At 42.6% G+C, this 22,436-nt stretch overlaps 1 non-coding gene across 1 annotated transcript; it reads right to left on the bottom strand.

The window, feature by feature from the left end:
- Nucleotides 1-260: 260 nt before the first annotated feature.
- Trnaa-cgc (transfer RNA alanine (anticodon CGC)) lies at nucleotides 261-333 on the bottom strand. The gene has a single exon. It is a non-coding gene; the product is annotated as a tRNA-Ala (tRNA).
- Nucleotides 334-22,436: the final 22,103 nt, after the last annotated feature.

The following is a 22,436-nucleotide window of genomic DNA, read 5'->3' on the forward strand; positions in this document are numbered from 1 at the left end:
TCAGAAGCTTGAACGTAGTAGGGAAACTAGAAAATCTGAAAAGGGAAATGCAAAGGCTCAATCTAGATATAGTAGGGGTCAGTGGAGGAGGAGGAGGAGATTAGTGTTTAACGTCCCGTCGACAGCGAGGTCATTTGAGACGGAGCGCGAGCTCGGGTGAGGGAAGGATGGGGAAAGAAATCGGCCGTGCCCTTTTAAAGGAACCATCCCGGCATTTGCCTGAAGCGATTTAGGGAAATCACGGAAAACCTAAATCAGGATGGCCGGAGACGGGATTGAACCGTCGTCCTCCCGAATGCGAGTCCAGTGTGCTAACCACTGCGCCACCTGGCTCGGTAGGGGTCAGTGAAGTGAAGTGGAAGGAAGACAAGGATTTCTGGTCAGATGAGTATCGGGTAATATCAACAGCAGCAGAAAATGGTATAACAGGTGTAGGATTCGTTATGAATAGGAGGGTAGGGCAGAGAGTGTGTTACTGTGAACAGTTCAGTGACCGGGTTGTTCTAATCAGAATCGACAGCAGACCAACACCGACAACGATAGTTCAGGTATACATGCCGACGTCGCAAGATGAAGATGAACAGATAGAAAAAGTGTATGAGGATATTGAAAGGGTAATGCAGTATGTAAAGGGGGACGAAAATCTAATAGTCATGGGCGACTGGAATGCAGTTGTAGGGGAAGGAGTAGAACAAAAGGTTACAGGAGAATATGGGCTAGGGACAAGGAATGAAAGAGGAGAAAGACTAATTGACTTCTGTAACAAGTTTCAGCTAGTAATAGCGAATACCCTGTTCAAGAATCACAAGAGGAGGAGGTATGCTTGGAAAAGGCCAGGAGATACGGGAAGATTTCAATTAGATTACATCATGGTCAGACAGAGATTCCGAAATCAGATACTGGATTGTAAGGCGTACCCAGGAGCAGATATAGACTCAGATCACAATATAGTAGTGATGAGGAGTAGGCTGAAGTTCAAGACATTAGTCAGGAAGAATCAATACGCAAAGAAGTGGGATACGCAAGTACTAAGGAATGAAGAGATACGTTTGAAGTTCTCTAACGCTATAGATACAGCAATAAGGAATAGCGCAGTAGGCAGTACAGTTGAAGAGGAATGGACATCTCTAAAAAGGGCCATCACAGAAGTTGGGAAGGAAAACATAGGTACAAAGAAGGTAGCTGCGAAGAAACCATGGGTAACAGAAGAAATACTTCAGTTGATTGATGAAAGGAGGAAGTACAAACATGTTCCGGGAAAATCAGGAATACAGAAATACAAGTCGCTGAGGAATGAAATAAATAGGAAGTGCAGGGAAGCTAAGAAGAAATGGCTGCAGGAAAAATGTGAAGACATCGAAAAAGATATGATTGTCGGAAGGACAGACTCAGCATACAGGAAAGTCAAAACAACCTTTGGTGACATTAAAAGCAACGGTGGTAACATTAAGAGTGCAACGGGAATTCCACTGTAAAATGCAGAGGAGAGAGCAGATAGGTGGAAAGAATACATTGAAAACCTTTATGAGGGTGAAGATTTGTCTTATGTGATAGAAGAAGAAACAGGTGTCGATTTAGAAGATATAGGGGACCCAGTATTAGAGTCGGAATTTAAAAGAGCTTTGGAGGACTTACAGTCAAATAAGGCAGAAGGGATAGATAACATTCCATCAGAATTTCTAAAATCATTGGGGGAAGTGGCAACAAAACGACTATTCACGTTGGTGTGTAGAATATATGAGTCTGGCGACATACCATCTGACTTTCGGAAAACCATCATCCACACAATTCAGAATACGGCAAGAGCTGACAAGTGCGAGAATTATCGCACAATCAGCTTAACAGCTCATGCATCGAAGCTGCTTACAAGAATAATATACAGAAGAATGGAAAACAAATTGAGAATGCGCTAGGTGACGATCAGTTTGGCTTTAGGAAAAGTGAAGGGACGAGAGAGGCAATTCTGACGTTACGGCTAATAATGGAAGCAAGGCTAAAGAAAAATCAAGACACTTTCATAGGATTTGTCGACCTGGAAAAAGCGTTCGACAATATAAAATGGTGCAAGCTGTTCGAGATTCTGAAAAAAGTAGGGGTAAGCCATAGGGAGAGACGGGTCATATACAATATGTACAACAACCAAGAGGGAATAATAAGAGTGGACGATCAGGAACGAAGTGCTCGTATTAAGAAGGGCGTAAGACAAGGCTGTAGCCTTTCGCCCCTACTCTTCAATCTGTACATCGAGGAAGCAATGATGGAAATAAAAGAAAGGTTCAGGAGTGGGATTAAAATACAAGGTGAAAGGATATCAATGATACGATTCGCTGATGACATTGCTATCCTGAGTGAAAGTGAAGAAGAATTAAATGATCTGCTGAACAGAATGAAGAGTCTAATGAGTACACAGTATGGTTTGAGAGTAAATCGGAGAAAGACGAAGGTAATGAGAAGTAGTAGAAATGAGAACAGCGAGAAACTTAACATCAGGATTGATGGTCACGAAGTCATTGAAGTTAAGGAATTCTGCTACCTAGGCAGTAAAATAACCAATGACGGACGGAGCAAGTAGGACATCAAAAGCAGACTCGCTGTGGCAAAAAAGGCATTTCTGGCCAAGAGAAGTCTACTAATATCAAATACCGGCCTTAATTTGAGGAAGAAATTTCTGAGGATGTACGTCTGGAGTACAGCATTGTATGGTAGTGAAACATGGACTGTGAGAAAACCGGAAGAGAAGAGAATCGAAGCATTTGAGATGTGGTGCTATAGACGAATGTTGAAAATTAGGTGGACTGATAAGGTAAGGAATGAGGAGGTTCTACGCAGAATCGGAGCGGAAAGGAATATGTGGAAAACACTGATAAGGAGAAGGGACATGATGATAGGACATCTGCTAAGACATGAGGGAATGACTTCCATGGTACTAGAGGGAGCTGTAGAGGGCAAAAACTGTAGAGGAAGACAGAGATTGGAATACGTTAAGCAAATAATTGAGGACGTAGGTTGCAAGTGCTACTCTGAGATGAAGAGGTTAGCACAGGAAAGGAATTCGTGGCGGGCCGCATCAAACCAGTCAGTAGACTGATGACACAGATCCTTCACTCAAAGAAAAGAAGCATGTCAGCATCAGCAACAGTTCGACGTTGCTCTTCGTTTTCTTGAGCATAGCACCCCAAGAAGGCGGGATCCAGAGAAAGTGTGGTCATGCATAGACTCTGAAACTTCTCAAAAACGTCCGTGAGCAAGCACACATCTGTGTCCATATAAAGCTGTGCATACTCTCCTAAACTGGCCATTCCCACCAGACATTCACAGCATGTTCACATTTTGTATCCAATATGGTAACACCTGTAAGGTTGCTGGAGAAACCAGTTATGTTGGGTAGCCTGCTTGCGTCTAGTTTTGCCAAACTACCCAGATACCCATATATAAAAAACCCCTTCCTGGTTACAAACTGAAACTGTTCCTCATCGGGGAATGCAGCTCAGGTGATGTGCATAACTTTCTGAGGCAGAGTTTCAACAAGTTCCTGGAGCGGCACCTGCATAAAACGTAGCTAGTCAAGGAAGTGGAGCATAAAACTTGGCGTCATTCGTTCTCTCAGGCAGGACACTGGTCTGATCCTTCTCCATACCGAAGTCAACTAAGTGCCCAATAACAAAGTGAGAGTCATACCCGCTTAAATTATGAAAAAATTGATACTTCAAGTTGCATGTGTTACATTTGGCGCCACAGAGCTTCTCCATAAGATGTTCAGTGATCCCTATGAGAGGTTTCCACTTGTCAATCTAAAGTCAGCCCACAAATATGGCAGTCAACCGCGTTATTGTACAAATCTTCATTCTCCTCCGACCTGGTCATGGGGATGTTGTCGCTGTAAAGCTTATCAACCTCCCATGAAAATTTTTCAAGCTCAATGAGAAATCACTCCGCAGGATTATCCCCAACGTAAGATTTACTTTGGTTAAGACTCGAATCATAGGGTGATTCAACTTGGTTAGCTGCTACATATGGTACGTATTTTTCTATGAAGGTAGTATGTGAGGCTGTAGGGTCACCTTCACAGTGGATCATAGGAGCGAGGAGGCATTCAAAGTCGGCATACGCCACATATGGGCATTTAACCTGATGGCGGGCATTCTTAAACTTAGTGAATTTGTTTTCCTCAGTAGACATAATAACATGTACCAGATCCTTTCAAGAGCAATCTACTACATGGTTTGCTAATAACTTCCCCGAAGGAAAATGCGCCGCCGGCCAGAGTGGCCGTGCGGTTCTAGGTGTATATATGGAACCGCGTGACCGCTACAGTCGCAGGTTCGAATGGGCTCAGTATAAAAGCGGCCAACGCAGACCAGCGGAATCATTCCACTGTGAGCTATATCGGCAACAGCATTGAAGCGCTATGCCTCGTCGACGTGTGTATCGTCAACGTCGCCATCGCATGCCAGTCTACAAACACATAATAAGCCTGGAGAATAAACGTGGCACAAATGCAACTGCACAAAGTGTTACATTAAATGGACCAATTTTTTTTTCGAGTTAATTTCAGTCTTGACGTTGCTACAGTGAGTACTGGAAGTGGATGGTTTACTCTCGCTATCGTCCGATGTGAGAATGTTTCTCTTCCTGGATTGGAATCATTCGCCGACCGAGATGTCATCGCTTACAAGACCTGTCATTGTGGAATAGATGCTAAGACACAATCTAGACTAGTTATGTATATATGGAACCGCGTGACCGCTACGGTCGCAGGTTCGAATACTACCTCGCGCATGGATGTGTGTGATGTCCTTAGGTTAGTTGGGTTTAAGTAGTTCTAAGTTCTAGGGGACTGATGATCACAGCAGTTAAGTGCCATAGTGCTCAGGGCCATTTTTTGAAAATGCACCGAGACACCTTAAGCAAATATGCTACTTATGTCTGTGTTTACTCATCTGGGATGAAAGCAGGAGACATGTCCTTGATCCACACAATGATAATTGTCTTTCTTCTTATTTTCCTCGTCTAAGAATAGTAGCATATTCACATGCATGTTACGCTCACTGGCACATTTTGAGAAATGGAGGGATCTGACAACTATATATTTATCCTGCTTGTTCTGCGCATCTGACTTGCGTTTCTCCAGGCCATAAACATGAACCAATATTCAGGTATTCTGCACCTCAAATTTAGGTATGTCCTGGAGCTTGACAGGGAACTCCATACCGTGAAAGTTACAACACTCACAAATGCAATACCTATGTCATATCGAGATGTGTGCTCTGGATTCTACATCTACATCTACATCTATACTCCGCGAGCCACCTTACGGTGTGTGGCGGAGGGTACTTATTGTACCACTATCTGATCCCCCCTTCCCTGTTCCATTCACGAATTGTGCGTGGGAAGAACGACTGCTTGTAAGTCTCCGTATTTGCTCTAATTTCTCGGATCTTTTCGTTGTGATCATTACGCGAGATATATGTGGGCGGTAGTAATATGTTGCCCATCTCTTCCCGGAATGTGCTCTCTCGTAATTTCGATAATAAACCTCTCCGTATTGCGTAACGCCTTTCTTGAAGTGTCCGCCACTGGAGCTTGTTCAGCATCTCCGTAACGCTCTCGCGCTGACTAAATGTCCCCATGACGAATCGCGCTGCTTTTCGCTGGATCATGTCTATCTCTTCTATTAATCCAACCTGGTAAGGGTCCCATACTGATGAGCAATACTCAAGAATCGGACGAACAAGCGTTTTGTAAGCTACTTCTTTCGTCGATGAGTCACATTTTCTTAGAATTCTTCCTATGAATCTCAACCTGGCGCCTGCTTTTCCCACTATTTGTTTTATGTGATCATTCCACTTCAGATCGCTCCGGATAGTAACTCCTAAGTATTTTACGGTCGTTACCGCTTCCAATGATTTACCACCTATGGCATAATCGTACTGGAGTGGATTTCTGCCCCTATGTATGCGCATTATATTACATTTATCTACGTTTAGGGAAAGCTGCCAGCTGTCGCACCATTCATTAATCCTCTGCAGGTCTTCCTGGAGTACGTACGAGTCTTCTGATGTTGCTACTTTCTTGTAGACAACCGTGTCATCTGCAAATAGCCTCACGGAGCTACCGATGTTGTCAACTAAGTCATTTATGTATATTGTAAACAATAAAGGTCCTATCACGCTTCCTTGCGGTACTCCCGAAATTACCTCTACATCTGCAGATTTTGAACCGTTAAGAATGACATGTTGTGTTCTTTCTTCTAGGAAATCCTGAATCCAATCACAAACCTGGTCCGATATTCCGTAAGCTCGTATTTTTTTCACTAAACGTAAGTGCGGAACCGTATCAAATGCCTTCCTGAAGTCCAGGAATACGGCATCAATCTGCTCGCCAGTGTCTACGGCACTGTGAATTTCTTGGACAAATAGGGCGAGCTGAGTTTCACATGATCTCTGTTTGCGGAATCCATGTTGGTTATGATGAAGGAGATTTGTATTATCTAAGAACGTCATAATACGAGAACATAAAACATGTTCCATTATTCTACAACAGATTGACGTAAGCGAAATAGGCCTATAATTATTCGCATCTGATTTATGACCCTTCTTGAAAATGGGAACGACCTGCGCTTTCTTCCAGTCGCTAGGTACTTTACGTTCTTCCAGAGATCTACGATAAATTGCTGATAGAAAGGGGGCAAGTTCTTTAGCATAATCACTGTAGAATCTTACGGGTATCTCGTCTGGTCCGGATGCTTTTCCGCTACTAAGTGATAGCAGTTGTTTTTCAATTCCGATGTCGTTTATTTCAATATTTTCCATTTTGGCGTCCGTGCGACGGCTGAAGTCAGGGACCGTGTTACGATTTTCCGCAGTGAAACAGTTTCGGAACACTGAATTCAGTATTTCTGCCTTTCTTCGGTCGTCCTCTGTTTCGGTGCCATCGTGGTCAACGAGTGACTGAATAGGGGATTTAGATCCGCTTACCGATTTTACATATGACCAAAACTTTTTAGGGTTCTTGTTTAGATTGTTTGCCAATGTTTTATGTTCGAATTCGTTGAATGATTCTCTCATTGCTCTCTTTACGCTCTTTTTCGCTTCGTTCAGCTTTTCCTTATCAGCTATGATTCGACTACTCTTAAACCTATGATGAAGCTTTCTTTGTTTCCGTAGTACCTTTCGTACATGATTGTTATACCACGGTGGATCTTTCCCCTCGCTTTGGACCTTAGTCGGTACGAACGTATGTAAGGCGTACTGGACGATGTTTCTGTTTAACATTTCTTTTGCAAACCAGGATTGACCATGTAAAACAAGCCTGGCTGATTTTATTTTTGAGATTAATACATGCCTTGTTATCAGCTAAATCCTAAAGCTTGATGTAGCTGTAGCCTCCATTTACTGGATCATAGACATGCATACGGATGTCAAGGTGTAATATTCGGCTGAGTGCTTTAGCCGACCCTCTAGCATCCATCTCGGAAAAAAGATACTGTACAGTACCCAAGGTGGACTCACAAAACCACTCAGCAATTGATGTGCTTAGGGATATCATGCTTTCTTAGTGAAGAATTATTAGAAAAAAAGATAAAGTTACAATTATTGATTGGAATATGTACTAACTCCATAATTCCCATTCCTCTGATTGCCTAGGGCATTTGCCACTGCCGCTGCTGCTGTTTGTGTTGCTGACCACTTTGTGGTAGATGCACTATCGAAAACTTGAAGCACTAACGAGGACAGTTGAATGTAGTTGGAGACTAGAGGAGAATGAGGATGACTGGATGTGGGGGTAGGCTTTATATACTTTCACTGATTCAGCGTTAGCCAATAGGAACGTGGTATTTTGAGGAGGGATGAAAACCTCTGTCATGTTTGGACACATTGATTAATGTATATGTTCACACAAACAGGAAGTAACCACTTGAGAAAAAGAGACAGGAAGCGAATCTGGAAATTCCCAGTCCAAATAATGCCATCATATGATGCTTTGATTGGCACCAAAAGAACAACAAATGGTCCCTCAAGTGGGTAGGCCCATGTGGCTGCTTGAACTGATACTGGCACGCGCAGTGGCTTGCTGTGAGGCCTCTGACAACAGTTTCCCTGCGACCTCCTATACGGATTTCTCCATGCAGCATGGAGGATGAGTGCCTCACACATGCGCAGTCTTGCAGTAGTTCTGCCGGCCACCACCTGGCGATGTTAGCGGCACAAGCTGGTGCTCGCTGTGCCACAAGCGTGCAGGCTTCCAAGTGAATGGAGTTGTCAGTGCTTGGAGCTCCGCCCGTTGCCAGGTAGCACCCACCTGGCAGATGTAGCCCGACCTCTGCAGCTTCGCGATGTGCATATTCAGTGCTCTGTGACCTAGTCGGCTGACATATGCGTTGGCGACCCAACTCGGCAACTAATACACCACAGTTCACTCCATTCGTTGATGCATATAGTTATTACATCACGGAAAATGGGGCTAGGGGATGCAGATATGAGCTCTACCCAAGTGGTGGAGTCCTGTCTTCTGTAAACTGATTAAATAAAGAATATACAAATTGAATTGAACAATATATTATTGACACTGATTTGCATTTCGTGTCATGAATTCCTTTCTTTCCACTTTTAGCACACCAATTTCCATATGGGATGTGGAGGAGGGAAGTGGGGGAGAGGAGGGGAGAGCTGGAGGATTCCCCAGGTAGGGGAATAAGACTCAGAACTGAACTGGGGAAGGGGTGACAAAAAGTGTCCATTTTCCCAGAATGGTGGGGGGAGGAGGAGGGGGAGTGGGAATTGGGTTTCTCAGAAGGAAGAATTATCCCCAGGGGGTCATAAATCAACCCCTAGTGGGTCATTAACCACTTAGCATAACAACAGGTTAACCCATTAAGTCCCAAATTAATTTTTTAATTGAATTTTTTATTCCTTAATTATAATGTAGATAGTGTATGAACCACAATAAGTACAAAAATAGCCAAAGAATATTTATACATGCTGATATAATCGCCGTCCTCAAAATAGGTCACTGGGATCTAACAGTATCATATAGCATACTTCACACACAGTGTTACACGGCATTTAACACAATATGTTTTTGGTTTCCTGTTGCATTTAGCTCTTACACATCTTCCTTGCGTGCTGCTTTTGTCAATCATATGACCAATTCCATCAAACCTGATGTCTGGTATCACTCTCAACTGACTTGATGGGTATTCCATTGGATGTCCAATATTCGGTCTTCCAGTGTCCAATTTTAGGTATGTAACTGCAACAGCACGTCTGAAATCCAGTAAATCCTGTGCATTTTTCCCATGTACTAGTCTGTAGAAGAGTCAGGCATTTACGATGGCCATTTCCAAAAAACGTGTAATAGGACCCAGTACCATTTTTCCCTCTAATTACCGTCGCATATTTTGCAACTAACCAGTCATGGTGGTCAACACCTCCCATGTACGCGTTATACGACTTAAAAACGGCAGGTTGTTGCTCTTGTGTCTTCTTACTTGCTTGTCTACTGTACCGTGTAGCTGCTCCCAATGGTTCAACTTGGTCAAAATTTGTATCAATTGTAACGCATCTGTTGTCGTGCCATCGAACAAATAAGACTTCAACATTCCTGTGGAACTGGTAGTCATAGTTTCCTCGAACTGTCTTTTTCAGTTCGTTGCTGCTCAGTAGTGGACAGTCACCGACTCGATTCTCTCTGACAGTCCCAGTTGTGCGAAAACCCAAATTTCTCAGATGAATCAGAAGATCTCTACTAGTGAAGAAATTGTCAAAGTACACGCAATGATTCACGGGTCTTTCAATGCAGTCCAACATGTTTAGGGCTACTCTTGATCCCAATAGTAGGTCATCCCTTGCAGGATCTTCTGGATTCTTTCCACAGTACAAATCAAATTTGAAACAGTAGCCACTTGCTCCACAAAGAGACCACAACTTATAGCCAAATCTAATAGGCTTGCCTTGGATAAACTGTCCATCTGGAACTGTATTATTTACTAATGGGTAAGATATTCATAAATATACCTACATAATACACTGTAAATTTCAAAGTAACTTCATATCCTGTAATTTATATTTAAAAGAGGGGTCGTTACTTACCTCAGCAACAAAATCTGGTAAAATTACCACGTTCTAAAAAGAAAATACATCAGCGGTAGCAGAGTTTCATATTGGAACGTGCAGCAATACAAATAACTGAAATGATAACACCAAGTCCCAGTGTCATATTTCGAGTACACCAAATTTTATAACAATGGAAAACAATGAATATAACTCCAATTGACCTAACAATGCATGTAGTGTAAAAGACACATTGTTGACTATAAATAATCGTAAAAATATCTTTGCCACATATTTCAAATATTACTAAATTGTCGATAAAGTAAATACCTGTAATAACGAAAAGTGTGCATTAGTATTCAATAATCAATTAATGGTAGGATTTATTGCTTTTAATTTCCTCTAAGCATAGATTTGTTATAAAAAGCATCAACAAATGACGTAGAACAGTAATAGATGCAAATTAATAATTTATTGTGTATTTATAAATAAATATGTGCTCTGGCCTCAAAATAGGACACTGGTACTTAATGGGTTAAGGAGAGGAGGGGGGGGAAGAGCAGTAATTAATTGATCTATTTAATCAATTATGATGTCAATTTGATATCGAAAGTGCGCCAGGATCGTATGTATCCAACTACTAGTGAAGACAGTACAATGGCTGACGACTCAAAGACTTGACCCTTCGATGGATGACCAGTCTGACTGCACGGCCAGTATTTGTAAGTGCAGAAGCAGGTTTGTTGTCGTATTGTTGCTGCAAATGGCACATCCGCCACGTGCCAAAGTGTCCCTGGTTTCGGTAATCGGTGTACAGGCGGACGGCTACACCCAGTAAGTACGGTGGGGCAATGTTGTGTCAGCGTATTGTTGCCAGTTCCTTGCTTTAAAGCAATGAGCTCTCTTGCCTGGGCCTGAATAATTACACTCCTCTCTTCTTTGAAGAATTCGACTCCCCGAGTTCTCTCTGTTGCTGTACCTGGAGCTAGCTAATTCTTCGTAGTCTATTTCAGACACATACGTTTAGCCTTTGGCTCGCAACTTCTATAGTAGTCTTCCTCATGGGTACCTTCCCTCATCTGTGACAGTGCTTCACCTCTAATCACCTCGTCCTTCCTTTCTTGCGGTGATGATTGTCGTCGACTCGAGATAATTTCGGTGCAAACTGACAAAGTGGCATATGAAAGGCCCAGTGCCTGCACGACTCTCCAGAACTGTGATGATTGTCGTCGACTCGAGATAATTTCGGTGCAAACTGACAAAGTGGCATATGAAAGGCCCAGTGCCTGCACGACTCTCCAGAACTGGAGTGTTCCTTGAGCTGGGTACCTCCGTGATCTTCCCGCGACTAAATGATATTGCACCTGTTGCCCACGTGACTGTGTGGCGATGGGAACGCTCTTTTAAAAAAAAAAAAAAACCAGCAGGTGTTTATGATTTAGTTGCTCATGGACACAATTGTACATAAGGGTTATCAATCCTTATCATTAGTCACTGTTGAATGAAGATTCCCTCTAGACTTTTCTATGTATTACGTTATTCAGCTATACTCATCCATTATGCATTGCATGTAATTTAATTACATCTCCCCACCCGACTGTTTGTTTTCAAATTTAAAGAGCATTTCTTCAAAACTTATTAAATGCAGCCGAGGTCAAAATACAATTTAATGCTTTTTCACACCAATTGTGGTATGCTCTCTATCGATGATAGATCGGGTCATTTTGTATTTTTTCCATAGTAATTTAGTGCTGAAAAACATGAATGAGATCAGATCCTATTATGCACAGCGTAGCCAACGGTTCAGAACGTATTACGTCCAGGAGATGTTTTCCAGTCTGCGTTATTGGACCACTCTTTCGTTGGCTGTTCCCACTATTTTTATCATGCAGCTCGTAATGTAGTGTTGATTGCATGACTGTGCACTTTCGATCATCATGTAGGGCTGTTTACCAATGGGGGAGTGATCGAAAGGAAGTAGAATGAGAATCAGAGCTCCGAAAACTAAAAGACAGCGTGAAAAGGTAGCCCAGTAAGTACTAACACCAGAGTTTAAAAATGATCATTTTCAGTAAAATTTGTAATGTTGGTGAAGTGATGTGTTATTCGTGTGGAGAAAGCGCATAAATGCATGTTTTTATACTTTGATTGAGCTTTAATATCTGTAGTTAATGGTGTGAGGAGACGTATTTAGTTTTAGGCACTTCAACCGAGCTTCACATTTAAGTAATTTTGAGACGCCTTGTAATCACAAAGAAGACGGATTCAAGAGTGGAAGTACACCAGTATTCCACCTGGTAAAAACAAAAAATAAAGTTTACAGTGTAGCGAACAAAGTGGAACAAAATCACAGACTCAGTTGTATGATGAAAGTTACGTCTCCAAAAATACGAAGAACAGAAAAGCATTAAACTGGAGAACGCAGATATTCCGGTGTTTATGTGGATTCGATGCAGTGCCTGTTCACGTGGGGTATTACATGTCTGTGATCGCCTTCCTAATTTTGCACCACTTTCCACTTCAGCTAGGCCGTCCTCCTCACGTTACTGACACTTCCCGTTATCTGACTAATGCGGCTTTCGCTGTTTTAAGATAATCTGAAGATGCGCCAACAGCACGAAACGCGTTATTAGCAATAAAGCCGTTTGCAACAATGACTTTGTCCGAGCTCTGTCCAACTATAGAATAAAAAAAATGAAATGAGCGTTTCAATTCATATTATATGAAAATATGATTGCATCAGAGCGAACTGGTTCAAAACGTACCAAGTGCAGTTTAAAAATTAATATAGTTCCTTCACACATTGGGAAACGATATCTAATTCTGGTACATAATCTAAATTCCTAGTGTCTGCTGTCGAGAATTTTGACATATTTCACTTGGTTAGGAAGCGAATCGTTTTTTCCACCTTCTGGAAGCTATGACCTGTGCACTTTATACAATTTGAAATGATGCTCCTCATTTCATCTGCCCACCTTTGATTAGATCGTAGTCTTGTTTTTTTATTGTGCCTTAGAATCCAGCAAACAACTTCTTTGGTCTATTTACCATCTAATCATCTGGTTACATGTCCTGTCCATCTGCATTTCATTTTCAGTACAGTCACAGTTACTGCTTCCACTCTAGTCTCTTTCCTAATCCGCTGAATGTTTCCCGGCCTCTCCTAGTAATTGTTAACATTCATTCCTCCATAGCTCGCTGAGCACCCCATAGCTTTGAATTGTTTTTGCTTTAAAAGTATAGTTCATACGACCACAAGGCAAAACTAGTTATATACAATGATTGTGAACTTCCCATTTCAGGCACATCGGTACCCTGCCTCTGAAAGCTTTGGTTAACCCTTTAGCGACCAAATTATTTCCGGAAGTTGTAGACTTTTTATGAACACTTTATTGGGCTAAGAAACCGTTCATAAAATCATAGTTTAAATCTTGAAAGTGAGAGTTTAGCCTAAGAGTATAAAAAAAATTAGTGGGAACTATTGTGTCCACCGAACTCTGGAGTAACTTCACTTGCTAATTTAAAAAAATGTATTTCCTTTATTTTTTAGTACAAAAACATGATAAACATTACATTTACATTTGCATTAGTTCATACTGTCCTTTGAGTTCACTAAGGTGATGTACTATGGAACTTAGAGAAGCATGGTGCTACACACAAAGGTACACGACAGTTGCTACACATTATTTTTGTTCTCTTTTCTTTGTTCTTGGTGCTACATTGGCGGCATCTTCTGTTTGTTGTAACTTTTGTAGGGAAATGAGTTCCAACTTTCTCCAGGCAAACTTCATCTGGTACTCCAGACATACCTCTTTTTGGTGTTTGAAAATGAACAGGCCTTCCTCTTCTCTTACGACTTGAGAAGCCAGAGATAAGCTGCGTTGCGAAGTGCAATCTAAATGTTAGCTGGTCTGCTTCTGTCTTCTGTAGCTTCCACATAACGTAGGAATTGACAACTGCCAATTTTCAGTCAAATCCAGCAAATATATACGAATACTATAATCCTCATAAATATAAAAGTAGATAAATACAACAAAAGTCACTTCACACGCAAAAGGAAAGCACACTATCCAAAAAACGCTGTAGCGGTCGAAACAGTGGCTTGTTTTCACGCGGGAACTGCGCTTCTGCATTGATTGACTGACAAGGTAGAAATACAACAGCTTTCGCCTAACCGTTGACAATCTACACATAGTTAGCACACTAACGGAGATGGTAGCACAATTTGGAAGTGTCCGTCGGTGGCGAAATGCAAACCACAACGAAAAGCCAATGAAGCTTTGCAAAGATGTCGTGGACAGTGTCTGTAGTATGACCGTCCATAGCGTAACGTCGCTCTTTTCAGTTCTAAGCACACAGTGAGCACGTAAAATGCCTAGAAAACAGTGTCTCGCATCAAGTATGAGTGCCTGCTAAGAGATTTCGCCCAATTTCATGCATCACCATATAACGTAACTGCCATGCATTTTGTTATTCATCTCGGCAGCACGCTTTAGCCGGCTGCTGTGGCCGAGCGGTTCTAGGCACTTCAGTCCGGAACCGCGCTGGTGCTATGGTCGCAGGTTCGAAGCCTGCCTCGGGCATGGATGTGTGTGATGTCCTTAGGTTAGTTAGGTTTTAGTAGTTCTAAGTCGAGGGGACCGATGACCTCGGATGTTAAGTCCCATAGTGCTGAGAGCAATTTGGGCCATTTGAGCGCACACTGCAGAGGCAATGAAGACGCTTCTGCAGCGTTTTCGGTGGGATGTGTTTGATCATCCATCATACAGACTGGGCTTGGCTCCCTCCGTGTTTTATCTCTGCTCGCATGAACAGCTGGCTATGGAGTCATTTTGGCTCAGACAATGAGCTAGACCAGCCTAGAGAGGTGGAGGAAACCACAGGCATTTGTCTTCTATGACGAGAGTATTCAAAAGTTGGTACAATGCTACGACAAATGTATAAGTCGGAGCGGTGATTATGTAGACAAGTAGCTGGAAAGTGTAGCTAACAGTTGCGAATAAAACATTTTTGATTTTCGCTGTGATTTCCATACCGGGACCGATCGAACCTTAATTAATAAACGTACATACTACAGAAGTATATAATTTTCGAAGGAAAAGTATTGTCAAGAAGCTACAGTTCAACATTTCAGCATCATTAGGAAAAAAAGACATTTTACATACCTGAAATTTAACTGCTCCTCCAGTACTTTCCAGACATTGTGCAAATAGCCGTCTACAATTAGGCTGTCGTTTGTAACTTTCACCTTTGTCACAGGAGGGTTCTGAAAAGAAAGCACACACTATCTGTTAAGGCATAAACAGAATGAACAATGACAGTGGAGTTGTCCTCGTTCAGTACAATGTCGTAACAGATGTCTGCAGCTAGATTATCCATAGCGCCTCTGTCATTTACTCGGATTGGCAACATAATAAGGTTTCAGTGTGGGTGTAGTTCTGACAGAGTTCTGCGTCTTTAACTGCTGACAGCTGGAGGAAACTTCAGCTTTACTTGCCGAAGACATTAAGCTGTCGTAAGTCTTCAAATTAACATTTCGAAGAAGTTTAAGTGGTTTAACTTTTCGCAACAGCTATCAGTCACAACCAGAGGTCTAGGTAGGTCGACTAACACCGGCGTTTTTAAACTTTATTAGCACTGATTTTTACGACCACATAGACATGTACAATATACCAAAAATAGTCTTGTTTACTCACAGAATCACAGTATCACATGGGGACTATTCAAGTCAAACGCATCGTTCTATTAACAGATCTGCATGGTGAGTTTACCATGACATACTTGAAAATACTGGCTAGGTTCACCATATATCGGGCAAACTTGATAATACATAAAAATAACAAATGACAATAAACTAACGTCCCTTCAAGGTCTTGTCTCTTTTCTATGACAGAGCTAGGCTCTGTCAGAGTTGTCTTCCACAGCTGCAAAGTGATCATACATCACATATTATTTCTCAAGCCAACATCTCTTTTTCTCAACAAATACTAATCGTACATGGATGAATGAGGTATCATTAGAAAGGTTTTTAACCACTTTCTGTCACTGTATATCGATTTTGCGCTAATTCTTACTAGCTGTGGAATTTTTTAACGTGAAAAAGACTATGATACATCTATATCTACATGGATACTCAGCAAATTATACTTAAATGCCTAGCAGAGGGTATGATAGCCGAAAGAGCAGCATGAATGCCCAGCTTTGCACCTATAATTTACGAAACTAACTTATTAATCACGAATAAGAGACTCTCTTTTCATATTGTCTTACTACAAATACTATTTTATTTGTTGAAAAATACTTATAATCTGGATAACTTACATACAGCCTTGTCGTAGATATTAACCGTGAGCAGTTCGGTAGTCCATTATCTCAGCCCGTCGTTCAGGTTGTCTTTTCTATACGAACATACTTTCCAAAACGACAAACGTATTTGTCATTGTCGCCCTGAATTGTGATTCGCCTTTTACTAAAACGGTCTTACGCGCTTACATAAAGTACGAACTGCAATTTCTTAAGATCTCACAATACAGTTAGAGGTTAATATAGCAGATAGGTGTTTTAACCTATGCATTTAGCATTTACACTGAAGAGCCAAAGAAACCGGTACACCTGCCTAATATCGTGTAGCCCCCTCCCCCCCTCCCCGAACACGCAGAAGTGCCGCAGCACGACGTGCCATGGACTCGACTAATGTCTGAAGTAGTATTGGAAGGAAATGACACCATGAATCCTGCAGGGCTGTCATAAATCCGTAAGAGTACGAAAAGGTGGAGTTCTCTTCTGAACAGCACGTTGCAAGGCATCCCAGATATACTCAATAATGTTCAGGTCTCGGGAGTTTGGTGGCTAGCGGAAGTGTTTAAACTCAGAAGAGAGTTCCTGGAACCACTCTGTACTAATTCTGGATGTGTGGGGTGTCGCATTGTCCTGCTGGAATTGCCCAAGTCCGTCGGAATGCACAATGGACATGAATGGATGCAGGTGATCAGACAAGATGCTTACTTACGTGTCTCCTGTGAGAGTCGTATCTAGAGGTATCAGGGGTCCCATGTCACACCAACTATACACGCCCCACACCATTACAGAGCCCCCACCAGTGTGAACGGTCCCCTGCTGACATGCAGAGTCCATGGGTTCATGAGGTTGTTTCCATACCCGTACACGTCCATCCGCTCGATACAATTTGAAACGAGACTCGTCCGACTAGTCAAAATGTTTCCTGTCATCAAAAGTCGAGTTTCGTTGTTGACGGGGCCCAGGCGAGGCGTAAGGCTTTGTGTCGTGCAGTCACACAGGTCGACCTTCGGCTCCGAAAGGCCATATCGATGATATTTCGTTAAATGGCTGACATTTGTTGATGGCCCAGCATAGAAATCTGCAGCAATCTACGGAAGAGTTGCACTTCTCTCGCGTTGAACAGTTCTCTTCAGTCGTCGTTGGTGCCGTTCTTGCACCTTTTTCCGACAGCAGCGCTGTCGGAGATTGGAGGCTTTACCGGATTCCTGATATTTACGGTACACTCTTGAAATGATCGTACGGGAAAATCCCCACTTCATCGCTACTTCGGAGATGCTGTGTCCCATCATTAGTGCGCCGACTATAACACCACGTTCATACTCACTTAAATCTCGGTAATCTGCCGTTCTAGCAGCAGTAACCGATCTAACAACTGCGCCGGACACTTGTTGTCTTATATAGACGTTGCCGACCGCAGCGCCGTCTTTGCCTGTTTACATATCTCTGTATTTGCGTTTCAGTGTATTTATTTGTTTGTATTTATATTCGTGTTTCTCGTTAAACTTCTCTTCAACAACAGGTAAATGTAAATGTTACGGTCGAAAGTTAAAAATTACAAGTAATAATGCATGGAATTGTATATACAAGGATGTATTATCATCATAACTTCATGAGTATTATTTCACGTAGGTCGGTTCATTTCTATATATGTTTTCTTTTCATTCCACAGTTGCCCTTTTCGCAACGACTACATTATTCCAAAAGCCGTCTTTATTTAAAACTATAAAAGTGCGAAAGTTTCGCATGGGCCCCTCGTTCGACAAATGGTTCAAATGGCTCTGAGCACTATGCGACTTAACTTCTGAGGTCACCAGTCCCCTAGAACTTAGAACTACTTAAACCTAACTAACCTAAGGACATCACACACATCCATGCCCGAGGCAGGATTCGAACCTGCGACCGTAGCGGTCGCGCGGTTCCAGACTTTAGCGCCTAGAAGTGCTCGGCCACCCCGGCCGGCCTCGTTCGACAATAATTTGAAAAACTTAGTATTCGCTGTTGGCAGGAGTGTCTTCACACTGAATGGACCAGTATGTCTCATGCCCCACAACTGCAGGAGTAGAGCGTCCGTCGCTTCTTTACGTCGTTGACAGCCAAGTACCATATGGTTAAGATCTTCATATTCACATTCACAGTAGAGGAAGTTGGTTCTTGTAAGTCACTGCAGATGTTTTTGTAGCGTCCGTCGTTAGATGGCAGGCATTCTTATGATGCCTTGTACGAAAATCCATCATTGGTGTATGTGATGTCGTCAGTCATACGGTCACACCGCCGCCTGAGAGATAGATCCGCCGCATGCGATTCTCTCGATAAACGGAACAGGAGAACGGCTGTGCTAGCCAAAGAGTACACAGCCAGTCGCAGTTCTTATGCTTGCCGCTAGGCCACTTCATGTGTAGCAGGAGTGTAGTGCAGTTGTGCCAGTCTACCGTTCGTAGCCGCGCTCAGTGGCCAGCCAGCGCCGATGTTAGTCATCGTCTGCAGCTCAGTCACTGCTCCCATCAAGTCTTTTCAGCTCTGTTTGGGGTAGTCTTCAAATTCACCGGATTCGACATTCAAGATTACGAGGGATTAATTCGTCACTTCAAGATTTGTCACTTATAAATTATGTCAATCTACAGACGCTTAGCCGGCCGTTGTGGCCGAGCGGTTCTAGGCGCTTCAGTCTGGAACTGCGCGACCGCTATGGTTGCAGGTTCGAATCCTGCCTCGGGCATGGATGTGTGTGATGTCCTTAGGTTAGTTAGGTTTAAGTAGTTCTAAGTTCTAGGGAACTGATGACCTCAGATGTTAACTCACATAGTGCTCAGAACCATTTTTTACAGACGCTTAGTCTAGTCGCGTCTTCTACAATTGTCAGTTAACCGATCATGGATTACAACAAAGTTAAGTAATAAATACTTTCTTATTTTGTACTCCTGATAATTAATCGTGTTTTCCTGTTGTAGTTACCAAGCAGTCTGAGCATAGTAGAACCTACGTTTCCACCTCCTTGGCTACCTCTTATTTGCTACCTCATGATGATCGACTCGGTTATGGTGGAAGATCGAGAGCCATCAGTGTATGCGTAACAGTCATTCTGGTGATACGAGTATTTTTAGAACAGACTCATAATGTGGAAATGATCTTAGATTGGAATTATTGCCAATGTTAAATGTAATAACAGAATCATAAATTTGTACCTGGTCATTAACTGAACGGAGTGGGTTGGAGGTGTGTACGTCGGAAAGGTTTGTTGAACACTGGTTGTAGAGACGTGTTTATAGTTGTAAGAAACACGACAATGTATAGAGGGGTTAGCACTGATTTCGAACACGAAATAATTTGAATGAAGGTAAGTGTAAAAGGAAGATCAAACATGGTCAACGTGCGTTTTCATAGACCCCCTACCTTAATAGTAGTACTGGCGGAACATTTATTCATCTGAATCTACGTAGACACTCCGCAAACCACCATACGAGGCTTGTCGGAGGGTACCTTGTACCACTACTAGTTACTTCCTTTCTCTCCCACTTGCAAACAGAGCGAGGGAAAAACAACTGTCTATATACCTCCATACGACCCCTAATTTACCGCGTCTGATCTTCGTGGTCCTTAAGCGCATTGTATGTTGGCATCAGTAGGCCCATTCTGCAGTCAGCTTCAGATGCCGGTTCTCTAAATTATCGCAACACTGTTCCTCTAAAAGAACGTCTTCTTTCTTCCAGGGATTCCCATTTTAGATTCAGAAGAACTTCTGTAAGATTTGTGTGTTGTTCGAACCTATCGGTCACAAATGAAGCTCCCCTCCGAATTGCTTCGATCTATTTCTGCAGTCGTACCCAGTACGGATCCCAAACACTCGAGCACTGCTCAAGAACACGCCGCACTTGCGTCCTTTGTGCGGTCTCCTTTACGGTGAACCACACTTTCCTAAAATTCTCCCAATAAACCGAAGCCGACCATTCGCCTTCCCTACTACAATCCTTACATGCTTTCATATTGTTTCGCCTTCCCTGCTACAGTCCTCACGTGCCCCTCCAACTTGTCTTTCAAGAAGTTTCATTGTAACCTACACTCTGTTCTAGTGTCAAAGTTTCATTTTGACAGTGGCTCTAACCATATGACTGTTCTTTCAAATACGAGGGTGAGTCAAAAGAAAACCTTAAATATGTTTTAAAATATTATCTATTGTGCAGAAGTGGTACAAAGCTGTATCACTTTTCAACATAATCTCCTCCACGCTCAATGCAAGTCCTCCAGCGATTTCAAAGTGCATAAATTCCTTTAGAAAAACATTCTTTTGGTAGTCCGCGCAACCACTCATGCACCGCGTGGCGTACCTCTTCATCAGAACGCAACTTCTTTCCTCCCGTTGCGTCTTTGAGTGGTCCAAACATATGGAAATCACCTGGGGACAGGTCTGGTGAGTATGGTGGATGAGGAAGACACTCAAAATGCAGGTCTGTGATTGTAGCAACTCTTGAACGGGCAGTGTGGGGCCTTGCATTGTCATGTTGCAAAAGGACGCCTGCTGGCAGCAATCCACGTCGCTTTGATTTGATTGCAGGCCACAGATGATTTTGTAGGAGATCTGTGTATGATGCACTGGTGACAGTGGTCCCTCTGGGCATGTAATGCTCCAAAATGACGCCTTTTTCATCCCAAAAGAGAGTCAGCATAAACTTCCCTGCTGATGGTTCTGTTCGAAACTTCTTTGGTTTTGGTGATGAGGAATGGCGCCATTCCTTGCTCGCTCTCTTCGTTTCCGGTTGGTGGAAGTGAACCCAGGTTTCGTCCCCAGTGACGACTCTTGCAAGGAAGCCATCACCTTCTCGTTCACAGCGCCGAAGAACGTCTTCACAAGCATCAACACGTCGTTCTTTCAGGAGTCAGCTGCCGTGGCACCCATCTTGCAGACACTTTGTGAAACTGGAGCACATCATGCACAATGTGGTGTGCTGACCCGTGACTAATCTGTAAACATGCTGCAATGTCATTCAGTGTCACTCAGTGGTTTTCCTTCACTATGTCTTCAACTGCTGGAAAGCTCTGTGGAGTCGCAACTCGTTGTGCCTGACCTGGACGAAGAGCATCTTCCACTGAAGTCACGCCATTTGCGAACTTCCTACTCCATTCGTAGAATTGCTGCTGTGACAAACATGCATCACCGTACTGAACTTTCATTCGTCGATGAATTTCGATAGGTTTCACACCTTCACTGCGCAAAAACCGAATAACAGAACGCTATTCTTCCCTGGTGCAAGTCGCAAGTGGGGCGGCCATCTTTATACTGATACTGCGACGGTATGTGTACATCTGCACTATGCTGCCACCTACAGGCCATTCTGCTCGCTGTTTGTAGCACGCTTACCAACTTACAGGATAACGGTGGGAAATTTCGATTTGTTATTACTAATTTTATGTTTTCATTTGACTCACCCTCGTATGTTTATTGTAACAGATCTTCTGCTGTCAATTGCTAATTACCTTTCTTTTATGTCATTTACGTCATGTTTTGATGTGAGGTATAGAAGAAACACTTCAACCTAAGATCGCTAATCATAATTTTATTCTGACCGGTTTCGCCAAAACAAAGTTTTCATCATCGGATCTTACGGAAATACATCTCAGTACATCTCCATCATATGTAGATTATATCGTGCCAATTCGAACCAGTGGTAGTTCGTAACATCTTTGCTTTCACTTATGATCCCCAGTCTCCTTTCGTCTATTACGAGAACATGAGCATATGCAGTCTTTGCAATATGCACGATATTTGATGTAAATCTTGTTTTACGATTGTTATACCGATGAATCACTTTCTGCATGTTCCTGGAATGGGACGTCACGACTTGACACGATGTGTTGAACATATGGTGGTGATGAATTGAGATATATTAGCATAATACTCGATGATGGCAACTTAGATTCGCCGAAATCGGTCAAAAAAAATTAGCGATCTTGTTCTATATTTCACAACACTGTAGATGGTCCTCACAGTTGCACGATGCCGAGCGTATATCTTATTCTAATGCCTCGTTAACAGTGTGTAATTCCTGTTATACTGCTTCTCGTGTTTTAATTATTTACCCTTAGTGAATC

Source organism: Schistocerca nitens, chromosome 3 (genome assembly GCF_023898315.1).
Source record: "Schistocerca nitens isolate TAMUIC-IGC-003100 chromosome 3, iqSchNite1.1, whole genome shotgun sequence".
Classification (NCBI taxonomy): Eukaryota; Metazoa; Arthropoda; class Insecta; order Orthoptera; family Acrididae; genus Schistocerca; species Schistocerca nitens.